The sequence below is a fragment of the Petaurus breviceps genome, unplaced genomic scaffold, assembly GCF_028583685.1.
Source record: "Petaurus breviceps papuanus isolate PSGF00001 unplaced genomic scaffold, PetGlider_PUasm1.0 90579, whole genome shotgun sequence".
NCBI classification, from domain to species: Eukaryota; Metazoa; Chordata; class Mammalia; order Diprotodontia; family Petauridae; genus Petaurus; species Petaurus breviceps.
The window spans coordinates 4,242,816-4,250,419 of NW_027187278.1; positions in this window are offsets into that span (position 1 = coordinate 4,242,816).

Here is a 7,604-nt window from a genome sequence, read left to right on the forward strand (position 1 = left end):
TATATAACCCCTGATGTGTAGCTTTGTTTAGGAGCTCTCTTTGAGAAGTGTTCTGTGATTTGATCAGATGAAACTCTGGGAAGCTGTTGTCCAGAGCCCCCAGCTTTGAAACCCAGATGTTGTTTGGTATAGATGTAATGGTTGGACAGTTTGGAAATCTGTCTACTTGATCTGTTTCTGTCTTGATAATTCTGTCTGTGTATTCTGAAGTTCGAGGTGCTGACCTCTTTCCCCTGAACTAGGTAAAAGATACATATTTGACTGATTAAAGTAAGCTTGTTAACCCATTTTGAGTTGCTTTCCTTTATCAAAGCAGATCCAAGAACCTGTGGTGGCACCAACCCTGGGGATGCTGGGGTGCTTGCCGCTACACCCTTCCCCTAATACTCTCCCACTTATATCATCCCCTGTCAGCCTCCTAACTTTCTAGTAAGGCAAGATGGATTTCCATATGCCAGTGCCTGTAAAAAAACAGTTTGAATGTAAAAAACAAGCTTTTTAACATTTGTTTTTTAAAACTTTTAGTTCCAGCTTCTTTCCCTTCTTCCCTTCTCACCCACCCCCACTTGGAAGATAAGCAATTCAATATAGGGTGCACATGTGTAAATATTCAAAATATCTCCATAGTAGTTATATTGTGAAAGATTAACTCTATTTCCCTCCATCATATCCTGCCCCCCACTTATTCTACTTTGACACTATCACGCTTCAAAGGTATTTGCTTCTAACTAAGCTCTTCTCCAGTCTTCCCTCCCTTCTATCATCCCCCCTCTTATCCCTTTCCCTTGCACTTTTCTATAGGGTAAGATAACCAATTGAGAGTGTATGTTATTCCATCCTTAATCCAAATTCAATGAGAATAGGTTGACCCATTCCCTTTCACCTTCCTGCTCTTCCCCTCCATTGTAACAGTTTTCTCTTGCCTCTTTTATATGAGATAATTTACCCTATTCTTTCTCTCCCTTTCTCCTTCTCCCAATATATTCTCTCTCACTTCTTACTTTTATTTTTTAGATATTATCCCTTCCTATGCAACAGATCCTGTACCATCTGTCTATGTATATGTGTACACACAAATACACTCACTCACATATGTATTTATACACACAAATACTCTCCTATACCCACATATATAGTCCCTTCAACTATCATACTGAGAAAAATATCATGAGTTCCAATTATTGTTATTCCATGTAGGAATGTAAATAGTTCAACTTCAATCAGTTACTTATGATTTCTTTTCCCTGTTTACCTTCTCAAGCTTCTCTTGCTTCTTGTATTTGAAAGTCAAATTTTTTGTTCAGCTCTGGTTTTTTCATCAAGAATACTTGAAAGTCCTCTATTTCATTGAATGACCATATTTCCCCTTGAAAAATTTTACTCAGTTTTGCTGGTTAGGTGATTCTTGGTTTGAATCCTAGCTCTTTTGACCTCCAGAATATCATATTCCAAGCCGCTACATCCCTTAATGTTGAAACTTCTAGATCTTGTGTAATAGTGATTGTATTTCTACAATACTCAAATTGTTTCTTCCTGGTTGCTTGTAATATTTTCTCCTTGACCAGGGAACTCTGGAATTTGACTATGATATTCCTAGGAGTCTTCTTTTTGGAGATCTTTTTTCAAGAGGCAATCAGTGTATTCTTTCAATTTCTATTTTGTCCTGTAGTTCTAGAATATCAGGGCAATTTTCATTGAGAATTTCTTGAAATATGGTGTCTAGGCTCTTTTTTTTAATATCATGGCTTTCAGGTAGTCCAATAATTTTTAAATTATCTCTCCTGGATCAATTTTCCAGGTCAGTAGTTTTTCCAATGAGATATTTTACATTGCCTTCTATTTTTTCATTTGTTTGGATCTATTTTATAGTATCTTGATTTCTCATAAAGTCATTAGCTTCTATTTGCTCCAATCTAATTTTGAAGGAATTATTCTCTTCAATGAGTTTTTGAAATTATTTTTCCATCTGGCAAATTCAGCTTTTAAAGGCATTTTTCTACTTGCTGGCATTTTGGGCCTCTTTTGCCATTTGAGCTAGTCTATTTTTTAAGGTGAAATTTTCTTCAGTCAAGGTGTGGACTCATTTTTCTTTATTTTCTTGCATCATTCTAATTTCTATTCCAAATTTTGACTCCATTTCTCTTACTTGGTTTTCAAAAACCTTCTTGAACTCCTCCATGGCCTGTAACCAGTTCATATTTTTCTTGGGAGCTTTTGATGCAGGAGTTCTGGTTCATTGTATTCCTCTTGTTCCATTCTTTGATCCTTTTTGTTCCTGAAAAAGGAATCTATGGTAGTATTGAGTTTCCTCTGCTTGCTCATGTTGTCAGTCAATTACTTAACTTTTGTATTCTTTGCCACAGTAGAACTCTGCTTTTGGAATGGAGAGAGCTTTGTCCCAAATCACTGAGGATTTCAAAGCTTCTGGAGCAATTAGAAGGGCACCCTCTCTGTAGCCCCCACAGGCTCTGGCACCTGGCCACACACCACAGGACCTCCACCCAAGACTTCGATCCAGATGCAAGAAGGTCAAAGCAAGAACAATTACCTTCTGAATGGTCACTTGGTTCCCTCTATGATCTGCAGACCAGAAGCTCTTGAGTCAGCCATGTGGTGAAGCCACAGCTTCTCACCATGGAGCAGGGGCCAGACTCAGCTTTCCTGTCCACCCCTGTTCGAACAGAGTTCTACACTGACCTTTTACTTTGTCTTTGGCATTTATGGGTTGAGGAGTCTAGAAACCTCCACAGCTGCTGGTGCTTCACTCTCCTGAAGTCTGCTTTGGCCACTGCTGGTTGGGATACCCTGGGGCCCAAACTGCTCATTCGGGGATGGGCTTGGCTCCCAGCTCAGTGAGATAGACCCTTCCTGCCAGCCTGCCGGGCTGCCTTCAGTGGGAGATTTGTTTCTCTCTGTCACTTTGTGGGTTCTGTAGCAACTAAAATTTGTTTAGCGTCATTTTTCACATGTATTGGAGGAGGTAGAAGCTGGAGCCATGGGTAAGTCCTGTTTCTACTCTGTCATCTTGGGACATAAACTTTAATGGACCATATCAGCACAATTTTATTATTTTCTCCAACTCTGATGTGTGTAGGGGTAAAGATACATGTATATAATCCAAGGCTGAGCTTTGGAAGAACAAAGTAAAGGACTAAAGGGACAGTGACTTATGACGACAGCATGGAGTTGAACTGGTTCACCCAGTGATCAAGATGGAAAAGGCAAAAGAATGTAGCTAGTTTAGGGATGATGTCCCGGGAAAGAATTGAAGGGTGGAGGTATTCAAGGTCATGAGGAGGAGGAGGAACAGAATTTAGACTTACCAAACAAGAAGTACAGTAGGAAAGAAAACAGATTATGATAAAATAAAGGAATTTCAGAGTTAATGAACATTTATGTGAAATACTTGCTGGTGATGGCAAAATTAAAGGCATAACTATCTTGATGAATGGCTGTAGTGGGGAGGAGGAGTAGATTATGGTCAATGAGTAAATTCAGGAAATGGGAGATTGGGATATTTGCAGGAATATCAACATATTTATTGAAATATCCTACTATAAGGGGAGGAATTGGGAAAGAAAGATTGAAATCTAGGTACGGAACTTGGTTAAGAAGGAAGGAAGGTATCCTGGAAATCTATAGACAAAATTATTATTATATAGACAAAATTTAATTTTAAAAATAAAATCAATGTGATAGACTCAAAATTATTGATTTAAAATACATGTATTGATGCCACTGTTGTTATTATTGTTGTTCTTTCCTATTCTTCCTTCTCCAAGACAATCATGATATCAGTAAGGTGACGCCATGACATGCAAGTGAGGGAAGGATGTGCAAAGTTACCAGTCTCACTTTCTCCTTTGGGACTATCTGGGCCCAGTGGCAAGATATAGATCAGGACAATTGGAGATGGCCCTAGATGCAGTGGGAGACCTTGACTTTTTTAAGCTAAGGTCTTTTCCAAGTTTCAGTTTGACTGAAGCAACTCCCATTTAGTGATTAAGGCTAGGTAAGAACTGAGGCAGAAAGCACATTCTTTTACTTAGTCAAAAAGAGAAAAAAATCAATCTAGATGGGGAAGACCCTCAGGGTTTCTGGCCAAAACAAACAATTGCTATTTATGTTCACTTTGGGCTAATCCTGGCACAAACAATGAACAAGTGGGATTGGTCTGGGACTTATTGTTGGTTAATCAATGAGAGCCAGAGTGATTTGGGTTTAAGGAATGATCCTTAAGGGAAAAAAGGCATCAAACTAGCCCATAAATCCTGCAATGTCTTCCAAAATTTTAGTGATTAAAATTTATATTTATTTGGGTATAGCACTGGAAGGCAAGGGTATAATACCCTATGTGAATAGAGGAAAGAGAAAGACATAAAGGAAGGAAAGAAGAAGGAAGAGGAGGAGGAAAGAAGGATGGAAAGGATGGAGGGAGGAAGAGCTTTGTTGTTCAACTGACCAATTGCAGTTGGGTCTCCAATGGGAGCAGCTCCTCCAACTACTCACAGAGATTGTTTGTCTTAGTTCTTGATGCAGACCATGATATCAGGGAGCTGATGCCATGATGTGTAAGTGAATTGGATTTAAGTAATGGAGGGTTGTGCAAGGTCACCAGCCTCATTTTATCCTCCAGAGCCATCTGGATCCAGCAGTAAGATATAGATCAGGGGGACTGGAGATGGCCCTGGATGCAATGGGAGATGGCCTTTTAAGGGTAAGTCTTTCCCACTGATCCATTTAACTGAGGAAACATCCACTCAGTGATCAGGACTAAGTAAGAAATGAAGCAGAGAATAGACTCTTTTACAGAGGTTGTTGTTTGTCCTTCATTTGTTCTTGAAGAGGGCCATAACAGCAGGGAGGTGATATCATGATATGCAAGTGAATTGGATTTAAATGAGGGAGGGCTGTGCAAAGTCACCAGCCTCCTCATTTTCTCCTCTGGAGCTCTCTAGAGCAAGATACAGATCAGTATGGCTGGAGATAGCCCTGGATAAAATAGGAGATAGCCTTTTTAAGCTAGGGTCTTTCTCAGGTCTCAGTTTAACTGAGGCATCACCAATTCAGTGATTAAGGCTTAGTAAAAAATGAGCATCAATATCACTTACAAAAATCTAATACCCAAGATTTATAGAGAAAAGACACAAACTCATACCACCAAAACTTCTGAGTAAATGGGGTGAAAGAACATGAAAGTTTCAGAGGAATTGAGTAATAATTGTCTATTTGAAAAAGACACACATCATAAGAGAATATAAATTAAAATGGTGCAGACGTTTAAACTTATAATCTGCAAAATGTGAGAGATGGTAAGAAATTAAAATAGTCTATGTTGAAGGGACTGTGGAAAGATAGGCAGAGTAAGGTTATTTGTCCTTTGTTTTTTGAAGAGGACCAATAACATCACAAGGTGATACATATGAGGGAGGCTTAAACAAAGTCATCGGTCTCATTCTCTCTTCCATAATCATCAAAGCCAAGTGGAAAGACAAAAGAAAGGATGACTGGTGATGGGCTGGGATGTGGTGGATAACTTGGCATCTTTGATGTCTGATCAGGCTCCAAGCATTCCACAGCACCTGCTTCAGCCAGGTTCATGGACCTTGGAACAAAGTATTCTCATCTACCCATTCTACCAGTGAAGACTTCACATAGTTGGGGTAGACAGCCTCCTCACTCACCAATAGGTTTGAGACCAGCTGGTTACCCTCTACTTGATTTAGCCCATCAGCTAAGATGGTTTACTGGGGGATGGCCACCATGCATGCAGTACTTTCTTGGAGTCACAGGTGAGAGTTAGGTGGATCAAGTAGATGACAGCAGTGGAACGCAGAACTGAAAAGAGCTCCACAGTCCTTGCAACAGAGGTACTAGTCCTTCTTGAAGAACTTTTACAACCTGTCAGAGCACTACACTTTATTTTTGTACTTTATTTTTATTTTCCCTCAGTTACATGGAAAAACAATTTTTTAAAAAAATTCATTTTTAAAACTGAGTTCCAAATTTTTGTGATTGCTCCCTCCCTACCCCTCTCATTGGGAAGGGAAGCAAATCTTTATAGGTTATACATGGATAGTCACACAATATATATATCCATAATTGGTCATGATGTGAAAGAAAACACAGGGGAAAAAACCCCTCAAGAAAAATAAAGTTAAAAAAAAGTATGCTCCAATCTGTATTTAGACACTACTAGTTCTTTCTCTGCGGGTGGATAGTATTTTTCATCTTAAGTCCTTCAGAGCTGTCTTGGATCATTGTGTTGCTAACTAAGTTGCTTACTAAGTCATTCACAGCTGATAATCTTAAAATATTGCTGTTAGTTTGTACACAGAACATTTTACTTTACCTCAGCCCATTCAAATTGTTCCAGGTTTTTCTGAGAGTATCTTGCTCATCATTTCTTAGAGTATAATAGTATTCCATCGCGATCACATACAACCATTTGTTCAGCCATTCCCCAGTTGATAGACATTTGCTATTTTTTGTCATCAGAAAACAGCTGCTATAAATATTTTTTGTACATTTTCCTTTTTTTTTAATCTCTTTTCAAATACAGATGTAGTAGTGTCAAAGGGAATGTGTAGTTTTATAACACTCTGGGCATAGTTTTCTATCTTATTGAATATCCATTTTTCCCCTTCAAGGATTATACACAGTTTTGTTGGGTAGGTAATTCTTGGTTGTAATACTAGTTTCTTTGTCCTCTGGAATGTCATATTCCAAGCTGTTAGATCCTTTAATGTAGAAGATGCTAAATCTTATGTTATCCAGATTCTACCAGAATTTAATTGTTGCTTTCTAGATGCTTACAGTATTTTCTCCTTGACCTGGGAATTCTGGTATTTAGCTGTAATATTCCTGGTAGTTTTCATTTTGGAATTTCTTCCAGGAGGATTATTTCCATTTCTATTTAATCCTCTGGTTCTAGAATATCAGGGCAGTTTTCCTTGACAATTTCTTGAAAGATAATGTTTAGGCTCTTTTTTGATCATGGCTTTAAGGTAGTCCAATAATTTTCAAATTATCTCTCTTGGATGTATTTTCCAGGTCTGTGGTTTTTTTCCAATGAGATATTTCACAGTCTTCTATTTTTTCCTTCTTATGCTTCTGTTTTATTGTTTCTTGATTTCTCATTAAGTCATTAGTTTCCACTTGCTCCATTCTAATTTTTAAGGAATTATTTTATTTTATTTCCTTCAGTGAGCTTCTGAACCTCCTTTTCCATTTGGCAAATTCTGTTTTTTAAGGCATTCTTCTCCTCACTGGCTTTTTGAACCTCTTTGAACATTTTGCCTAGTCTGTGTTTTCCTTGAGAGTTTCTTGAAGGATGATTTCTAGGTTATTTTTTTGATCATGGCTTTCAGGTAGTTCAAAAACTTTTAAATTATCTCTCCTCGATCTTTTTCCAGGTCTGGGTTTTTCCAGTGAGATATATCACATTGCCTTCTATTCTTCCATTTGTTTGGATCTGCTTAATAGTATCTTGATTTTTCATAAAATCATTAGCTTCCACTTGCTCCAATCTAATTCTGAAGGAATTGTTGTCTTCAGTGAGCTTTTGAGATTCTTTTTTCGTCTGGCAAATTCTGCTTTTTAAG